The following is an 18025-nucleotide window of genomic DNA, read 5'->3' as shown; positions in this document are numbered from 1 at the left end:
CCTGCATACCTGGGCCAGAAATAGAGAAACAGTTAAAAAAGACAAGAGTCCTGCCCTCAGAGAGCTTGCAGTTCCATCTTGGTCATTTGAATTTAGAGAAGTTACATCCTGGTAAAATGAGAGCTTTGTATTATGGACCATATAATTAACTATCTAAATCAGGATATTTTTGAGAATGGAGTGGGAGAGCTATTGATGATAACTCTGAAAAGAGATGTGAAGTAAGACTCTGTTCTAGTCCAGCCTGAATAAGTGTTTTCTGGTTGTCCTCATTATAGAGCATTAGCAAGGTCCCTTCCTATTCTAACATTTTGCATTTTTCATGCAATCTTTTAAAAAAATTTTGTAGTTGTAGATGGAAAGAATGCTTTTATTTTATTTGTTTATTTTTATGTGGTGCTGAGGATGGAACCCAGTGCCTCACTCATGCTGGGTAAGTGCTCTGCCAGTGATCTGCAGCCTCAGCCCTTTAATGTATTTTTAATGTCTCTCAATTCTGCAAAAACAAGCCAAAAAATAAAGAAATAGTACAGGTTAGATGTCTCTAATCCAAAAATCCAAAATACTTCAAAATCTGAAACTTTTTGAGTGCCAAAATGATGCCACAAATAGAAAATTCCACAGCTATATTATAAGGTATACCTGAAACATACATGAATAATATTTAGATTTGGGTTCCATCCCCAAGATATCTCATTATGTAATTGCAAATATTCCAAAATCTAAGAAAAAAATTCTAAACCCCAAACAGTTTTGGTCCCAAGCATCCAGATAGAGGATCATCAACCTTTACTAATACTTACCTTTCTCGCTCTTAGTACCACACTGTCGACAGTAATCACATAGACTTCTGAAGATTTAAAGTTGTCCCCATGCCATCTAATATTTGACTTTGACTTTTCTCCACCTTTTGCTAAATGTTTTGTTCAACTAGACCTTTAGACTAAACCAGTTCTCCGAGGCTGGTTCTGCCTAGCTCTGCAGGTTGTTTGTTGTTTGGAGAGGATCCTCTTTAGATTTCATCTCCTAGGGAAGAAGGGTAAAATGACTCAACTACTATTACTGTCCTTTTTCCCTGATAGACAGATTTTTATTGCAACCTGTTAATTTTCTTTTCCTTTAATTTAACCATAGTCCTTATTGAATGGGAGCAAAAATTACTTTGAGTCTAGACCAAGATGGGCATAGTTATGCTTAAGATGAGAACAGAAAGATAATTTTGCCTCCTACTACATATAGCTAAAAAGAGACATAAAGCAAATGTTGTAGCAGAAGGAAAATTTTTACACAAGAGAGAGATGACACTAAACCATTATTTGTATAGTCATATAGCTTCTTTTTCAGTTGAAATCAGAATATACTCTGACTGTTTAGAGCAGTAATATCATTTTAGTGCTCTTTGATGAAATTTCCAAAAGAGAGATATTGTTACTTGCCTTTGTTCTCCTAAGTAGTATAGTGTTGTTACCTTTCTCTAGGTTTCTGCACACTTTTTAAAGGCCAATGTGATGAGACAAACTTAACTTGTCTTCTTTAATAAACTTTTCCCAAACCTGGCATTTTTAGACCAAGCTTTATTTGATGGTTCTTTTTACTTTGCTTTAGCCCACCATAATTAGCTCTTCTTCCTGATTTACAAATGTGTTTTCAGTTCTTAGTAGTAGAATCAGCATTGGCTGATTACCTAGCCTTCCACATAGAGTTTACCCATTTCCGCTAGTATCTCCTGAGGTTGATTGTTTTGTTGATTGGTTTGGTTTTGGTCCCTTTGAAAGTTTCCAGTACACAAGAAAGCATGTCAAGGAGATGATAAACATAACCAAATAAGGAGGTACACTGTTAGAAATTATTTTTAAATGTAAATATTATGCTTTACATGGGATTTGAATTTAATTCTCTGTTTTTTAGTCTATAGAGCAGCAACTCATCAAGACAATCAGTGTTGTGTGTTGTGCGTACACACATCCATAAATCTGATTTTTTTTTCAGTACTATAAGCAGAGATAGGAGGGTTTGGGTTAAAATATGAACTCTTGAGTTTTAAACTTCATTGTTGGATATACACCCACAATTAAACATATATATATATATATATATATATATATATATATATATATATATATACATAGATAGATAGATAGATAGATACATAGATATATCAGAAGTACATCTAAACATTCAACCAAAAGCATATAGATTATCTACTCTAGGAGAATATAGATAACTATAGATAAACATATAAATTTCTAAGTAGAGTTTGCTTGTTTTGCCCTTACATGAGCTTTTATTTCTGAAGCTTCTTTTATTTGAGAGTAAACATACTGCTAGCATGTTAGCACTTCCAAATTAAAAAGTGTGTTTCACAGCAATTTGCAAACTGTCATTTCAGGAAAACATTTGTTTTAAAGGAAGAAAAAATCCTGTTTTCTTTTTCTAAACATCCATTTTAAGTGACTTATCTATTTTATCTTAAATTTGTGTACCATTTTCTCCATAACCATTCTTAAAATGAGAATTGTCATCTTTTATGTCTACAATGGAATGTGGATGTTCTAGTTCTAAATAAAAATTGTGTAACATTTATAATGTCATAATAATGCAATCATGGTAATGGAATAATAATGATGATGAGAGAAACACAGGTAACTATGTGCCTAGCACATGTCCAGCTATTCTCTACACAAATCATATAATCCCTTCAATAACCTATGGGGTGTGTGTGGTGTGTGGTGTGGTGTGTGTGTGTGTGTGTGTGTGTGTGTAGAATTGAATTTTGAAGTTAAGGAATTTGAGGTACAGAACGTTCACATATCTTGCCTATGGTTAGAAAGCAGGGGTACACCATTGGTATTTGTATATTCAGAATTCTAAAGATAATATAAATAGATTGACATGATTATGGGCAATTTCTAAATCAAAGTTATTATTGGAGACTGGAAAGTATTGTTGTTGCATAAAAGAACCTTTGAATTTTAAATAATCAAGTTGGAAATCACCATTGTTCCTGATATTCTATGCTTATAATAGACAAATTCTTATTCTTCAGAGAATTACGACAGATTCAGATTTTTAGGTTTTAGTCATATTTCAAAATGAAAAAATCAGCCACAAAACTGATGAATATAGACTTTGGACACAACAGTGATTATTTTAGAAGCCTATTCATTCCTATTTAAGTTTTCCTTTTTGTTATAATGCAGGATCTTGAAATAAAACACAAAGTAATTCATTCCAAAAAATGAGAATTTGAGAAAACTTTGCAGGCCTACCATGTGTAAGACATGCACTACACATCATTTCTTCCTGATTTGGAACATGAAAGCTATTAATGGATATTTTTCCCTCAAAGATTGTGATCATGTTAAAATGAATCAAACATACAAGAAAGTTCTCTCCACTGTCTGAAGTTATATTTTTGTGTTTTTCTCTCCCTGTCTTCCATGGTAGATACCCATCTGTATGTAAAATCTTTCTCTTTGCTCCAAATTCTTTGCTGTCAACTCTGTTGATTTCTTTTTCAATGCTGCTTAGTTTATTCTTAAACCACCTTTTCTTTCTCCTAGAGCACTGCCTATTTGTCACTGGAAAACTAGTTATGTTTTACTAATCATTTATTTGTATCAGTCAAGTAGTATTAAAATTTTGAAAAATTGAGAAGTTTTGTAAGCTTTATTTTTAAGACAAATTTACTGAATAAAGAGTTATATCCCACTTATTTTTAAAGTAAAAAAGAAATGAAAATTTCTCTAATTCTACCATTCAGAAATAACTGTTGACAGATCCTTCTGGACCTTTCCTAATGATTATGTGGGTTATTTCATGCACTGAGAAATATTTCTTTTCAATCATTTTTATTCTTCTGAGCCTTTCATCTTCATAGAAGACACATGTTCCTAAAAAGGGATTCTTTTTAAAACATTTCATTCTCAAGCTGCTTTCTTGAAAAGAAAGTTATCTAAATGAATGAGATTTAATTATGTATAACACTTCTCTCACATTTCTACTTTTTTCTACCATTCCCCTCTCTCCTTAGATTTTAAGCTTAAAACATTTATTCTAACCACAGTGGATAGATACATAAGGCATATGAGATACTCACATAGGAATAAAAACGTTAATATCAATGATTTGTGTCTTTATGCATATGTTTAAATGTCATTATGCTTTTCAGACCTATAAAAATGCTCTCCACCAGATAGTCTGCACATCTAAAAATGACTGTGATGTGTGACTACACTTTTAAATTAAGTGTCCATAGCTGGTGAAAAGCCCTATTAGAGCCTGTAATTACTGCTCAGATGTCCTGTTGTTAGGCATTCTGTCGCTGCTATCATGCTTTATTTAAGGTATTATAAAATCTCATTTTTCAGGAAAATAAGATAACTTTGAATTAATGAATTCCAAAACCACTTAGCCAATATTTTTATTAATTTTTTTTAATATGTTCCCAATTTAACAATTGAAAAACACAGTGGGGACAGAGCAGGAAACTTAGTGGTAGAGTTCTTGCTTAGCATGTGTTATCCTGGGTTCTGTCTTTAGTATCACAAAACAAAGACAAAAATACAAAAAAGTTGTAGCTGTAGTTGTCTTCTAGAGAGGTCCTAAAAAGAGCAAAGGAGCCTCTGTTCTTTCTCTAGTATTTTAATGTTCTAAAACATAATTTTCTGTATTTTATTTTTTAAATGTCCATTGAGTCTTTGGGCACTGGGATTTCTCATTTTTGTTTGATACTTTAATAAATTTAAAATTTTAAACAAAGGTCTGTTCTGAAATTGCTGTTTCTGGGGACCATCTTTGCCTCCCAGTATAGAAAAGCCTAGAACAGACTATGATGCCTATTCTAAAAGTAGAACCCTGGCACCTTTACCAATGGCAAATGAAAAATTAAGTTAGCCCCAGGCATTTCTGTGATATTTCAACACAGTGTAATTAAGTCTATGTGTTGATAGGCATCAACCTGAAAATAAAAATATCAAGTGAGAGTAGACAGCTTTATTTATTTATTTATTTATTTATTTATTTAGGTGCTGGGGATTGAACCCAGGGCTTTGTGAATGCTAAGCATGATCCCTACCACTGAGTTACCCACCCTGCCCATTCCCCCACAAAATGTTTTAAAGCAGCAGAAATGAAAGTAGTTGGTATTTATCAAGTCCTTACTAAGTGGGCTTTAAGCACTTTACAAATATCACAGATCCTCAATGTATATAATAATTCCACTTTTTATACTGGGTATTTTTTTCCAATTTTCATTTTAACTATTAGGTATTAAGAGGTGTGTGTGTGTGTGTGTGTGTGTGTGTGTGTGTGTGTGTGTGTGTGTATGTTTGTGTGAATCTGTAACAGATTAAGGAAATGAGTCTCAGGAGATATTAAATAGCTTAGCAGTTTATACAACTAATAAATAGTAGTATAGGGATTTAACCACAGATTTGTCTGGTTCCAAAGCTTATCGTCTTTATGTTTATTTCACTGTTTACACAAGAAAAACAATGCAATGTAAAACTGTCAAGATTTGAAAGATAATGTCTGTTTCTTAGCATTTGGGAACATTTATATTAAATATGATATACATACTACATTTTACATTAGTGGCTATGCCTATTGTTTTAATCAGTGTCCTTTGAGTTAAAACCATTTGTCACATTGATTCCAGAAGCAAATAAAAACATCCTTTGCATAAGATGTGAACAAATTATCATAAACCTTTTCTGCAATAAGGCCTTTTTAGGGGGTTGGGCAAAAGTGGTAGCATTCACAAATTCTTCAAAATTAATAGAACAAAGTTTCTCCTACAAAGAATCCTTTATTAGTATTACCATCCTTGAATACATGATCATTAATATCATCAGCTTTAACTGATTAGTCATACATTGTTGTTCTTTACCTGGGCCCCTGTGAGTCTAGGTCTTTGCAAGTTTGGAACCAGTAGCTCCTATGTTCATAGTTGAAATGGAGTATCCAGGAAAAACAGGGTGTGCCTTCTGTTACTTGAGCCCAAACAGATCTGGACAGAATTTGTGGGTAGGTATCTGCTGGAGATTCAAACTTGGAACACTGAATTGTCCTTTTTATTCTTCACACTCCTGTATTCTATGATTTACTGTCCTTAATTGAATAGGGAAGCTGAATAAATAGTAACTCTTCTCCTTTTTATCAGTAACCATTCATTACTTTCTCAGTCAATTTCAGCATATTTTAATAGGATTCCCAATGAAATTAGCTAAGAGTATGTTTTCCTTTTATAAAAGCTATTTGTGTGCCATTGCAGTGTGTTACAGAATCATGTTTAGTATTTATCTTTCTTTTCAGAGAGTGCCAGGTGTGTGTATTTGCAGACTGAACAGCTTCATCTCTTTTGAAGTTGGTTTTGAAAGGATATCTGTCAAAAATTGATTTTCTGCTTTGAAGACTTATCCTGTATAGTTGGGCCATCAATAGCAACTGCTGCTTCTCTAACAGAAAACAACTATGGGGTCTTCAAAGTACCAGAAGCATCAAAAAGAATATCACTAGGCAGGACCTTTCTTTGGAGTAATTTAATTAGATTTCCATTTAAAAGTAGAAATGATTATCAATTTACTATTTAAAAGTAGGAATGATTATCAATTTATTTTTATCTCATTAAAGTATAATGCTCTCAGCCTACAGTTTTCAGCCTGTTTCCTCCAAATAATTATATGCTCTAATTTTCTTTTTTGTATTGATAGTTTTTACAAGTAAGTTCATAGTGTAGATCACAGAGTTCTACACAAAGATTTATTTTCATAAAAGAACTCTTAGTTTTCAAAAATAATAAGGTCTACATAATGACAACTCAGAACTTTTATAAGCAGAGGGCGGTATTGGGTTTTATATTTTCATTCTCTGTCCTATATTATCTTGCTATATCATGAAGTAACTTCACAGCCATTTCATATGCTTCTAATTTCTTTATGAACGTGTAAAAGAAAATTTAAAAATATACCCAATCTACATAGAAATTTTTAAGATGTATGAATCTTCTTTCTTATGCATCTTAAGCATTTTCACAGAATTATTCTTGACCCTTTAAATTTTTGTAAGTGAGGTTTTATAAGAGCCTGTCACCTGACTAGATGGAAGTCCCCAGTCCTTGGCTATAGCTATCTCTTCCAAATACACCTGCAAGGCAGACTGTATCATTTGTTGAGTCTTCTAAGTGAAGGAAGTGGCAAGACATGTAGTCAGAATACAATGAGGAAGATTTGCCATGGTAAGTTTGCAACTTGCCACTCAGATGAGAAAACATGTAGGGTCAAAATGTTGGTAGTTCTAATGTAAGCAAGTATTCACTCATTTAATAGATACTTCCTTAACACTAATGTGGCAAATACTAGATGGGGAGTAAGAATTATAAAAATGAATAAGACTTAATATGTGCTTTCCAGGAGGTCACAATTAATTTAAAAAGCAGTCAAGTAGACAGACTTGTGTTATATTAGAGCTGTACAGATGGAGCAAAGAGGCAGGGTTGCTGCCACTGCCTTTGAGGAGAGGTTGTGAGGATAAGGATGCAGAGTCTTTCAGGGACTCCTATGCATTTCCCAGACAAATAAAGAAGGGAGGACACTTCAAGGAGAGAAGGTGTATGAAAGCATGATGCATTTTGGAAAGTGCAAGTAGTCTGCTGACTAACACATAGGGTTAACTGAGGGCATGCTGGGTGGGGAGGCTTACTGGGATCCAAGAGCCAAAGGAGTCACAGGATTACAAGCCTTAGAGTAGCATGGTCAGATTCATAATTAAGAAAGGGCCCTTTTGCCTTCTAAAGATAATAAATAAAAAGCTATGAACCTGAACATAGACCTATTGGGAGGCAGTTTCAACAATCTGGGTGATGACAAATGAGGAGGGTATATGTTGTACCTGTGGCAATGGAATAAAGGCAAGGCAGTGAGAAAGAATTAGGTGGCAGAAGCAATGGATTCTAAATGTCAGAGACTCAGATGAGTAAAATGTAAGCTTTAATTTCATTGGATCAACAATTTAATAAGGAAAACAAGTAAAACTATGATAGATGCAATGTCGTATTTGAAGTGCTACATTCACAGTAGGGTGTTCATCCTAAGAGTCCTTCCTGTGGGAAATACAGGAAATTTTTCTCTAGGAAATTTTTAACCACTGAGAAAGTTTTCAGTCTCAGTCATTCTTGTCGTGGGTGATTATAAAAAGAAAGAATATTTGATTCAAAAACACTTAAGATGTGATTGATAAAGTAGATGGCAGAAAAGGAGAAGACATTCTTGCAGTACAACTTGAAGAAAGATGAAGGAAAGGAAACCCAGACCCCAGAACTGTAGTTTGGCAACTTCTGTAAGGAGAAAAGAAAAAGAAAAAAAAACAGAGATGTGTAGAGCAAGTTAACAACATCTGCTTTGGCACAAAGTAATGCTGGGCAACAGCACTGAGACTGCACAGTGTCATTCTGGGGCTTGGGGAGTGTATTTGAAAAGTACCTGCCAAGAACAGCAAATTTTCTCCAAATCTTTTCCATCTCATACATCCAAATTACTCTGTATTTCTGTGACCTCTGCAGGATCTAGGTGGCAGAGGTGCGCAAGTCTTAAGTCATTAAGTGAAAGCCATAATATCTCAGTGTAGAACCAGGCACAGAAAGGGAAAACACATACTCATGTGCACATCATTTCCAGCAAAGTAAAATTAATTGGCCAGAAACATGTGAGTTGTTGGGAAGTATGACTCTGAAGTTTCTAGCAAACAAGGGAAGATATTACTTGGAATTAATGGTTCCCATTACTACTAATTTAATATGTTTAAGGGGGCTTTGTCTTTTCTTTCTAATGTGCTGACTTCTTAATTTAGTAAATATAATAATGATTATGAAGGATTTCATACGTTCACTTCTGGCTTGCTCTTGCTAAAATTGTATTTTCTCTCATGTCCTTAAACTTGAAAATTATGGATTCTATAGAACTCTGTTCCTAGAGTTTCATGTGTGTAAGTTTACATAGAAACACAGGAGAGCAGGGAGTTTGTATGAATAAATGTAGCATTTGGATTGGATGTTTGGAGTGAGAAGGATCTCACCAAGGAGACCATAGCAGGAATTCTGTGCAGAAGGAATGACTTCAGGGATGCATGAAAATGCATGGCATGCTAAAGAAAAGCAATAAGCAGTTCAAGTAGGACTAAGGCATAGATTGGCTGGAGAATAAGAGGATGGTGTAAGAACCAAAACTGTAAGTATTTGTCAGAAATATTCTATGAAAATCTTCAGTGAACTCAATTGGACAACCTGGAAATTTTTACCAGGTGTTAGACGTAAAATATTAGAAACAAGTGAGGCCTACTAAAATTGAAATAGTTCTATTTCTTCTCAAAGATGATAGTGATTGTCAAGTTTTTGAGTTGATGGAACTACCCTGAAGGGTTTCATTATTCCTGTGAAAATTAGTAGTTCTTGTGGTACGAAAATGTTTTAGGAATTGTTGATAATAGGTATGTCAACAACTTCCAATTGCATAATGCCCCTAAAAAGATCCAAATCTTTTTCATGTGTTTCCCTTCATACTCCAGAAATAGTTTTGGCAAAGGTTCAGAGAAGTCAGAAATTTGCCAGAACATGCTCTTTAAAACCCTGGTTCACCTCTTTATGGAAACAGTCTAAGACAAATCTCTTATATGTCATTCAGATGATGGGACTTGACTTTGCTGTCCATATGCATCAGGCTATGAATTTGTTTCTTTCTGAAACTTACTTAAGTATTATAATTTGATCTGAGTCATAATTTTGATATTCACCTTTTTTTTAGTTGAAATTTTTACTTCCAGATCTTTATTATTACTTCCACAAGGGATTAAAAAATATCACAACATATAAATTAAAATACATCATTGTTTCAACAAACATAAATTCATGAATGATACTGAAGATAAAAAGCAATGCTATTCATAGGCCTAAGTTCATTCTCCTCCCCACTTAAAATCAAATCCAGATATCATTCTAGCTGAGACTTTAACAAAGTTAAGCAATGCAAGCGATGGGATCTTAAAACCATGGAAAATAACCATTGTTGTTTCAATCAAGTCAGATATAAAAACTGAACTCTGGTAGACTTGGATGACAGATTTCAGTTATAGAATATAAGGCCTTTTTCTAACTGGTTATTAATTTAGAAGTACCCCTGAATTAACGTTGAGTGTGTTTCAAATTCCAAAGCTTACTCATGCATCCAAGTATAATGCTTCTCCTTTCCCCTGCCCACTAACATACTGAAGGGGAGAAAGTTAGGAATGGTCAATTTTTTCCACAGTTCTTTGGGAGGGCTTAGTGAGAGAAAAATAAACAAGGGGCTATGGTTTACCTCTGTTGGACAGCCTAAAGTCCATATTAAGAGTCTAGAGAAAGTATTTCATGTGACCAAGGAACAGGATGGAGTCAGTTTGGTTGTGCAACTCCAGGACACCCTGCTTATGTGTCTTTCAGTTATAGTTGTCATTGCCAGTAGCATCCTGTTATGTGGTTTCAGAATAGATTCTATATGGGGTACCTGAAGGTCCTTCCCATACTCTGCCAACCAAACAGCCTGTGCTATTTTTATATAGAGCCAGGCAGCCTGTAATTTCCATGACTGTTATTTAGAGTGAGTTGGCAAGTTCAAAGCAGATTTTATGCACGTCCCTGGCATTGTCAGTAGGAACTGGAAGTTGAGCAGTTACTTTTTCTCAAATGGATGAAGGGGTGTCCCCCACCCTTTTCAGTATTTCAATGTTATTTCTGTAATATTATCAACGGATACATTAAGTGTGTGTGTGTGTGTGTGTGTGTGTGTGTGTGTGTGTTGTGCGCGCACATGCATATGCTGGAGATCATACCCAGGACCTTGTATATTGTTAGCCAGTGTTCTACTAGTGAACGACATTCCTAGTCCTAGGTCCATGTTTCAGGCTAGTTGTCAACCAGAATCATTTTTATTACACAATTCTTCACCTGTAATTAGATTTTAAGATGTGAAATGGTTCTCTTGTTTTCAAAGAACCAATTTAGGTGTATTTAGAGCTTCTTAGTATATGCTTTAATAAAGCGTACCTATCTATCAGGACACCTATTCTATAGGGAGGTATACATATTTTCAAGCAGAGCAACAAGTTAATGCTGGCCTTTTAAACTATCACTGACATTTCCTTCTTCTTGCTTCAGATTTTCTAAACCATAAGGAATTTTGAAAATTACAAATGAAGAAGTTAAACCGAGCATGGTGGCTCATGCCTGTAATCCCAGCAGCTTGGGAGGCTAAAGCAGGAGAATCATGAGTTCAAAGCCACACTCAGCAACTCAGTGAGACCCTGTCTCTAAATAAAATACAAAATAGGGCTGGGGATATGTCTCAGTGGTTGAGTGCCCCTGGGTTCAATCCCCAGTACCAGAAAAAAAAAAATACTGAAACATTAACTGATATTCCCCTTCCCAAATTTGCATAGCTGGTTAATACAAGAACCAAAACTAAAAACCAGCTCTCTTTGCATTGTTTTATTCTGTGTCTTCTCTGGTAAAGAGTAATTAATGTATTTATTTCCTTTATTTTTCTCCTTATATATTTGAGACCTTATTTTCCTTTATGAAAGCAAATGAAGAATATAGTTCATTCCCTAAACTAGCAAAGAGAGACCCTGAGCCTTGGATATATTTTAAAGATCTGCCGTTGACACAAAAATGCATTTTCATAATATTCAAAAGAGAATACAATTATAGTCAATCCCCTAACTCATCACTGGCCTCCCTCCGCCCCCAGCACACTCCACACTTTTTTCCAGTGAAAAGATGGAAGTACATGGGTCATAAGTCAGTATAATTGTTCAGGTACTTAAAATGTATTTTGGATAATAGATATGAAAGCACATGTGCCTTTTGGAGAGACCTGTCTTAGAAGAATTTCAGTGGGAATTTCTTTTTCTTTCCTCTTATGTCAAACATTAGCATTTCAAAGGGACAACAAGCATATTCTGCCTGAATGTTTAGATTTTTATATTAAGCAAAAAAAAAAAATCAAAGCCTAATATGGTCTTACTAAACATAAAGAAATTTTTTGTCAGACTATTTCTTTACTGAAAATAAAATTATTTCTAAATGTAAAGCTGTACTCTTTTTAATGTCCATTAGACTGACTGCAAGCACCTTTAAGTTGTAGCCATGTTCCTATTATTTTTAGAAAACTTGAAAGTATAAGTTATTATTTTTTGGAATTCAGTTTATCATGGAATAAGAAATTTCTAATGGGTTAAATGACAAATCAATGATTCCCTTTTTTAAAAAGTTCAAAGTCAAATTAGTATAATTTGGAAGTGTAGCCTTGATTCTCAAATTTGTCTACAATTTTATACTTTAGCTTTGTCATATTTGCTTTTTTAAAAACTTTAAAATAAATTAAACATAGAATTATTCCTTTAGAAGTTAGGATCCTAACTTTCTTGGTGGGAATAGCTATAAAATGTGGTCCCAAGAGGGTTTCTGGGTGCTGATGATGTGCTACTTCTTTGGTTCAGATGTGTTTAGTGTTACACTTACACGAGTAACAGGCTTATATAGGCATTTCTGTATGTTATTATGTATCAAGCAAACTGAAAGAAGTTAAAATGCCAAAAGAAAGTCTATGAAACTTGCTGTGTATAACTGACAAACATGGGCCTAATAATACTGCACACTAGTTATTATTACTTGGTTCAAACTTTAAAAGAATAAATTGAAAATTTTGATAGATTGCTAAAGTTTTAAAAAATGACTATCTGTGCTGTATTTGCTGTATTAGAAATTAATAGTTATTATTGAACATTTTACCAATTCAAGGAAAAAATGTGTGAATCTTAATTATGTTTGTCTTTGAGGTAAATATGCAATAGGACTTCACCTTCTGTATTTCTGAAATGTGGAATCTTTTTCATCTTAATGTGTATTCTAATCATCATCTTTTTTTAATAAAATGAAGCATAATTTTCTCCCAAACAAAGCATTCTTTAGATTTATTTGTGTGGTTGATACTAAAGGGCTCATTATGTTATTCTATGATTTGGAAACAAGAATGTTCATTTTTCCAATCATCCTTAACAGGTTGCCTCTACCAGAGCAGACATTCATGGGATACTGGATGATTGGTCAGGCAAGAAATGGAATGCAAAAACTCCTGTGTCCAGCAGAAACTCATCAGATAGACATAAAGGTTGATATCTTTATTATTTTCTCTTAAAATATTGACTCTTAGAAATTTTTCCATGTCTTCCCTGAAGAAAATCCATACAATAGATCTTGCAGAAATGACTTGTTCTGACTTTTTTTTTTTTTTTTTTTTTTTTTTTTTTGCTTCTATTCTTTCAAATCTTTCTGGTCTACAAGGAACTCCATGTAGACAATTCCTAATGTACAGATAAAATTTCTGAGAGCTAATGTATGTTTTATGATAGTCAGGTATGTTTTCCTAGGACTTTTTCCTAGGACTGTTGCTCTGCTTTATTTGCCTTTACTTTGTGTTTGTTAACAGAGTTAAAATTTTGTGCTTTTATGAATTGCCTGCCTCTTTTTAGCCATATATTGTTGACACATAATGTCTTCATGTGAAAAGGTAAAGGAAAAGAGGATTACTCATTAGTTGCAATTAAAATCACTCTAGGTATTTCAAGCAGAAAGGGTTTTATCATGGGGGAAAAGGTGCTTGTAAAATCATTAGAAGGACAGGAAGACTTGCAGTCAGAGGCTAGTCAGTTTCAGGGTCAGTGATTCTGCAAGTGCTGTCATCCTGTAGCTGGGAGTTGCACAGGAAGACAGAGTCAGCAAACTTTTTCTGTGAATGGCCAAAAAGTAAATATTGTAGGCTTTGTGGTTGCACAGATTCTGTTGCAACTACTCAACTCTGCCACCATAACGCAAAAGCAGTCATGGCAATATGTAAACAAATGAATGTGGTTGTGTTCTGCTAAAATTGTATTTATAAAAACAAGTAATGGGTCAGACTTGCCCTGCAGTCCCTCATGTATCAAACTGGCAATAAAGGACAGAATCTCTGCTTATATTTTTAGATTTTCCTTGTTTGCTATGGCTGCAGGAAGATGCCCACTCCCTTTGTTCTGTCTTCCAGATCTCATTCAAGTGTATTTAATTGGCAGAACCAAAATCACTTCCAAATCTTTCTCAAGGGAGTGTGACAAATGCATTTGTTAGTCTTCTCGTCCCTGATGCACGGACTAGATCGAATGAGATGGGATGGGGATGCCAATATCTAGCTCAAATATTTTTGACTAAAGACTAAAGATAATCATGCAGATCATTGAAATATTAGTTACATCCATGGAGTTCTTCCAGGAACTCCAAGTACCCAGTACTAATATTCATAACATCATTAATTTAGTTTCTCTGCCTATGTTTATTATTGAATAATTATCACCATGTGTGAAATACTCTTTCATAAGTAACATTAATGAATGTCAGTAAGTATGGTTTTAAAAAATTAATTTCAAATGTCATATTTTTTCACATTTCATTTAAAAGACTCATATTCAACCCTTATGATTCTTTGTTATGATGTAAAAAATCATTCTTTACAAAGGAAACATATTAGAACATGGCTCATTAATTTATAAGTCATTCTGGTTTGGACAACTCTAGGTCCTGATATATGGAGTTTGAAGTGGGCTCTTGGTTTGGCAAGGAATAAAGTAGTGAAAAATCTTGTGGGATTTTACATCTGGTATATTTTGTGATTAAAAACAAAAGAAAATGAGAAATCATTAACCAAGATAGCACGTATAGAAAGCATTTATAAATACAAGTATGGAAATATTATTGTTATAAGTACTATGTCAGAAAATAAAATGTGGAGTAGATCCACATTAAATACTCAAAATATAAATTCTATATTTTGGAAGAACTTTAGCTTTTCTATGTTTTTGTGACTACCCAAATTTCTTAATTCAAACAACTACTTTATTATAGGGTCCAGTGTTTATGAACATACAGAAGTATCCAATAGAAAGACATGAAAAGAGATCCCTAAACTTTACTGAAGAATGTGTCTCCTGGAGATTACCACTGGGTGAAATTAATTTAATTTGTGACATTGCTACATCATGTGGTATGTTAAGTTTATTTTTTAATCTTTTATTCCTATATTGATTTTTTTAAAGGCTTTAAAACATTCTCTAGTTATCAAGGAGTCTATGATAAACTCGGTGACTGTCATTCTTGGATTGGATAGCAATTATATATAATTTAGAACTAATTTCCTCTAACAACCTAACAAAATGCCATTGTGGAATCCACATAAGCACTGCTGAGTTTGTATGCATATGTCTGTTTCTCATTACAATTGTAGCACGAAGTTAAACACACCCAGGCGTGTGCTAAAAATAGAAGGAAAAAAGAAAAAGGAGAAACATTGGATTTTTTGGCTGGGATTCCAGTTTGGTGATTGCATAAACCACAAAAGCAGGGCCAGAGTGATTTGCAGTTGCTAAACTTTTCATTGTAAAGAATGGCAAATAAAGAATGGGAACTGTTGGCATCTACATTTCTGGACTGTTGCCTTTACTGACTGATTGACGCAGGAGGCCCTGAGTACTTTTTGGCAGTAGTTCTTCAACTGCTGTCAGTTACTAAGGCAATATAAACAGAAGAGGTAGCTGGGGGAAGGGAGAGTATCTCCAGCATCATTTAAGATGGAATTGTTGAGGCAATGTTGAGTATCTTGTGTTTATTCCTGTAAGTTTTATGGATATAGTTTATACCCCAAGTCAGCTATTTTGAATAAAAGTATGCTTAAAAATATTTACAGATTTTTTATTGTTGTTATTTGCTTGTTTTGGGTAAAGATTTATGCTCCTAAGATTATTTCATATTTGTTTGTAAAGTGAAAGTCTGAGATTTTATTTAAAAAAATTTGAACTCTGACCCTTGTCTCATATTCAGGAATCATAGGTAAGTGTGTTATGATCCTCTGCCCAGGCCTATGGCAGGTGGTAAATCAGTTGTACACTCTTCCCATTAAACCTGGTCACAGGCTCTTATTTCTCAATAGCATTCAGGCAGCCCCTTCCTGTCAGTCAGAGGCGACGCTGATAAATGTGTCTCATTTGCTGTCCCTGATAGAATTTAATCCTCTTATTTCAGTATTTCTACATTTGCAAACTAGATTTTTTGTTATTTTTATTTCTTGATGTTTTGTGTAAATGTGTGTTTTACCTATTCTGCACTTCAGATAGAAAAGAGTTAGAGTTGGAGTTAATTTTATATCTATGAGTCTGAGCCAAAGGCCAGATGATACTTAATACCTGAAGTAAAAGAGAACAATTAATAAATTTATTAACTAAATTTATGTAAACATTCTTACTGTATTTTCCAAATAGCACTGATGGCTATTTTTTTTACTGAGGTTAACTTATTGTTTTAAAGTTAGTATTTGTAATATATCTATATGTAATATAACTATTACATATTAACATTGTAGATATGGCATTCATACATGTAGTCCAGATTTTCTAGGATAGTTCCAAATTTCAATATATATCATTGTCATACTGTGTGTCTGAATTTTAGGTTCAAAAATACAGCTATTTATAAATAGATATCTGGGTACTGGGTGATGCAGATAGCATTTATGAGACAAAGCAGCTTAATTCCTTGCCTCAAGGCACTCACATAAGACATTATCAGAAGTTTGATCCAGAGCCTGGTTACTCAAAGGAAGGAGCTCAAACAAGCAACCTGGGAGCTGATTGAAAGGACAGAATCTGTATTCCCACCACAGACTTACTGAATCAGAACTTGCAATTTAATTAGTTCCCCAGGTGATTCATAGTCATTTTAAACTGGAAGAAGCACCAGTATAAAATTCAGAAAATGGACTTAAGAAAGCACCCCGTTTAAGATGTTAGAAATTTTATAATAAGGAATACTGAAATATGAACAAAAGTTTGAAACTGAAGATCTGTAAGGCTACGATTTTTAAAAGTGGAATTAATTAGATCCTAAATATCTAGTAACTATCTAGAAAATGAAAGATCAGCAGTTAGAAAATATTGAACTGTTGTTATTCTGAAACAACAATGGAAAAGAGAAAACCGACTTTCATTGGAACACAAGGGAGAATTTCCTGACATTAAAAATTGTTAACTAATTAATGATGTTATCAGGAGATATTGTGGCCTTTTCTTGGGAACAAATAGATACCTCCTGAAATAGATAGGTGTAACTCTACATTTAGGGAACTAAGGTGCTTTTCATGGTCTTTTTAGTCTAATCAGTGAATCTACAAATCATCTGCTGGGTTTCAACTGTATGTTCAAACTTTATAATTTAATTTTTCCTAGGCCTCTTGATCAGTTGGTAAGTCATTTTCAAACCACTAAATTAACACCTTTTTGCCATTTCAGAAAATGAGGAAAATAGTATATAACTACATGCAATCCTGTTTCCTTATACTTTATGAATATGACTGGGGAAAGTGGCTTCTTTGTGGACTTATATGATATCTTCCCAAGAACTGCCAGTGGACTTTGGCACCCATTTGTGACAGTGGCACCACTGGGAAGTCCTCTCAAGGGTCAAGTTATTCTCCACGAAGAACAGCTACACCAGGCTACTCACATTCTATAATTATGGGAAAAGTAACTGATGTGAAGAAAAAGGAAAGAGTAATTTTCAACCTAAAACCGAAATATGTGTTTTTCATGATTGAAGAGAATCATGAAAAATTCATTTATATTGGGGGACATATCAGGAGTTATATTTTATCAGTTCCACAAAGGTAGGCTACTATCTTGCTCTCTGTACCAACTTCAACAGAATTTTTAAGTCTGGAAACTGCCCAATCAGGGTTTTTCAGCCTTGCCACTTTTTGATATTTGGAGCTAGATAATTCTTTGTTATGAAACTTACTCTCTCTTAGGAGAGAGAGCCAACAAACAACCAAACCAACAAATAAACATGTCAATTTCAGGTAGTGAAAAGTGCTATATAGAAGCAGTGACATCTGGGGAAGTGATGGAGAAGAAGGAG

Source organism: Urocitellus parryii, chromosome 2 (genome assembly GCF_045843805.1).
Source record: "Urocitellus parryii isolate mUroPar1 chromosome 2, mUroPar1.hap1, whole genome shotgun sequence".
Lineage (NCBI taxonomy): Eukaryota > Metazoa > Chordata > Mammalia > Rodentia > Sciuridae > Urocitellus > Urocitellus parryii.
Note: the sequence above shows the minus strand (reverse complement) of the source record.